The 3,314-nt window shown below is 36.6% G+C and overlaps 1 protein-coding gene across 1 annotated transcript in view; it reads right to left on the bottom strand.

The window, feature by feature from the left end:
* The window catches only part of LOC102475116 (membrane-spanning 4-domains subfamily A member 12-like), a 16,250-nt gene that overhangs the window by 8,102 nt on the left and 4,834 nt on the right, over window positions 1-3,314 (bottom strand). The gene's annotated exons all lie outside the window — the stretch shown is intronic.

Here is a 3,314-nt window from a genome sequence, read left to right as displayed (position 1 = left end):
GCATCTTAACTAGTCAGTGCCGCCTTCCTGCAGCCTCAGCTCAGCTCCACCTCTTCTGTGAAGTCTTCTGATTTACACCAGTCAAATTAGCCTATCTTTTTCTTTCCTTCTAGACTCCTGCTGCATTTTATGATATCAAATACACCTTATTATTTGGCTTTGTACTATTAATATGAGGCTATTCTTTTTTTATTTAACTTTATTTATTATTATTTTTCACATGAGCTTTGCCAGAGAAAGACAGAGAGAAAGAGAGAGAGAGAGAGAAGTCGCCAGGTCCGGGACTGGAACTGTGGTTGGCCATGTGGGAATTCCAACACCTTAACCACCACACCACTTGCTGGCCCCAATATGAGGCTATTAAAACAAAAACAAAACCAAACCTTTTCTTGTCAGTCAAGAGATGTATTTACAAAAATAGGAGATATACCTTTTACTTAGTACAGTTTCTCTTATTGCACCTTTCTTTATCCTGAACAAACACAGATTTCTTCATTTATTTATTTATTTTTACATTTTCCTACAAACGTTTACATAGCAAAAAATTTTTGCTCATACTTTATAGTTCTTGACAGTTAATAAAAAACTTTCAAAATTTCAAAAAAACTGAATTTTAAAGAAAATGTTTGAGGGACCAGTAGTTGGCGTAATGGCTATGTCACTGGACTCCCAGGTAGTCTACCGCAGTTCATATCCTGACCCAGTGGCTTAAACTCACACCAGGAGCGTGTGTCCGCATACCCAAGATCCTGAGAGGAGAATGGAGAAGGGATTGCAGTGTGGCCATTCCCCCTGGGGGGTGATTTCTCACTTTGTCTCTCTCTGTCTTTCTGGTGGGTCCACGTGCATTATAGCAAACATTTCTCAAAATAAAAAAAGAAAATGTTTGAAATATTTGTTATAATTTTGTGACTATAACAACAGAGACAGTATGTTTTAAAAATATTTTTGAGAAAATATTTACATGTCGACTACTCAAACTGTTGAAAAACAAACATTCACCACACGATTCACACATTAACCTTCTCAATTCAGCCCTGCCTACCAAAAATTGTGTGATATACCATCTGGTAGCAAAGATCAGTCTCTTTTTCTTCCTTCAAAGTCATCCTCAAGATAATCCTCTGGTTGTGGCTGCTCTTTTGCAATCTCTACTGATTACAATGCTGGGATGAAAAAGTCTAGGTTATTTTATGGTACAAATTATTTCATATAGTTTCTCTAATCCCCTCTGCCAGGCAGAACTGTTTATGGGGCCAGGCCATCTTTCCAAGAGCTTCTATTGGCTTACTTGAGATCCACCTTAGTTCCATAGTTTTCTGGTTTAATCTTCAGATATGACATCTCAGTCAAAGCCCTGTCTAATAATGAGTATTTCCAATTTCTGAGTCAAGGCAACAGGTATTACTGAACTTATCCAAATAACCATTTTGCCACAAAATAAGAATACTCCCAAATATTTTCCAATCCCAGAGGGATCAGGAAGAGAGAAAAGTTTATGGAAAAACATTTTAACAAATTGCTGAAACTATCAACAGCTCAAAAGAAAGCAAAATTCTTAAATTGGGAAATGATGCATAGTAAAGAAAAAGACAGTAATGTTTTACTCAAAAGTCATAAAATTCTATTTCACCGGTTCAGTCTTAGGTAATTAATCTTCTGTTGAATTTGCGGTGTTACTGTGGTCTGATCTTTTCGTTTAAATCCTAGAAGTTAACATTCAATGTTATGATTGATATTTCTCATCTCTAGCATTAAGTTGGTCATTTTCTTGGTTGCTTTTTGCTCTCTTATTTCTTTATGTATGTCTTTAGTTTTTTACTGGTAAAGCACTTCTTTTAGAACTTCTTGAAGAGCTGGTCCGGTGTTGGTAAATTTTTTCAGGTTTTGTTTATTTAAGATTTTTTTTTATCTTTTCTTCCTATATGAAGGATAATCTTGCCAGGAGTAGTGTTCTTGGTTGGAACTTTTTCACTTAACATTTTGAATGTATCTTCTCATTCTTTCCTTGCTTACATTATTTCTGATGAGCGGTCCAATGTTAGCCTGATAGGACCTTTGTAAGTAACCTGACATTTCTTTCTTGCCAATTTTAGTATCTTGTCTTTCTCTGTGGATCTTGCCAATCTGGCTACGATGTGCCTTGGAGAAGATTTTCTTGGGTTGATACTATGTGTGGTCTTTGGTATCTCTTGGTTCTGGATATATGAATTTCTCTCTAGATTTGGAAAATTTTCTTCCAGGATTTCATGAAATAAATGATCAATAGCCTTATTAATTTCTTCACCTTCTGGGATACCAATTATTCAGATGTTTGGACACTTAATGGCATCTAGTATTTCTCATATAGTATTCTCACTTTTTTTTGGTTATTTTCTCAGTATTTTTGGTTGTTTTTTCTAGGTCATAGGTTTTGCCTTTGACATTCGAGTTTTGATCTTCTTCATGAACTAATCTGCTTTTAATACTTTCAAGGGAGGTTTTGCTTTCCTGCGTTTCAGCCTTCGTCTCTAACAGCTACATTTGATTCTTTTTTTATGGTGTGTTTTTCCTCTTTCAGATCATGCAAGAACTTCCTCACCTCCTGGAACTTGTTGTCTCTTTTCTCCTGCATCTTCTGGGTTTATTATCTCTCAGCTCTTGCATCTTGATTAGTGTTGTCACTATGAATACTCTGAATTCTCTATCAGACATTTCCACAAGTTCCACTCTACTGTCTGTGGATGATAAAGGATTGTCCTTTTCACTTAGGGGAGAGATATTTTTCTTGACTTCTCATATTTTTTGTGCGTCTGTGGTAGTTTCTGGTCATTCTATGACAAAAATCTCTCCTCTGATGTGTTTTGTTTGCATTGTGGTATCCACAGAAAGAGACTGAGTTCAGATTTATTAAAAGAAGTTTCTTCCTTAAAGCAGGATGTTCAATAATTGTTGAGGATTTCAATGACCCTAAAAGTATTCAGTTGCTTGGCTAATCGTGCACCTAGGCCTGTCTAGACATTCAGTGTGTGGACACTAAAGAGCAGAGTGGGAAAGTAAGGTTAAAAATAATAATAATAAAAGAACAAGGAAAAGAAAAAAAATAACTAGACAAAAACAACCCAAAAAGAAAAAAAAATCTTTAAAAAGTAAAATATAAAAACTGTGTTGTGGGGACCAGCAGTCAGTGTAATGGCTATGTCGCTGGACTCCCACGTGGTCGACTGCGGTTTGAGTCCCGGACCTGGTGGCTTAAACTCACACTGGGCACGTGTGCGTGCGTGCCCAAGATCCCAAGAGAAGAATGGAGGAGAAGGGATTGCAGCATGGCCGTC

Source organism: Tupaia chinensis, unplaced genomic scaffold (genome assembly GCF_000334495.1).
Source record: "Tupaia chinensis unplaced genomic scaffold, TupChi_1.0 Scaffold148192_1, whole genome shotgun sequence".
Taxonomy (NCBI): domain Eukaryota; kingdom Metazoa; phylum Chordata; class Mammalia; order Scandentia; family Tupaiidae; genus Tupaia; species Tupaia belangeri.
Note: the sequence above shows the minus strand (reverse complement) of the source record. Positions and strands in the feature narration are given on the sequence as shown.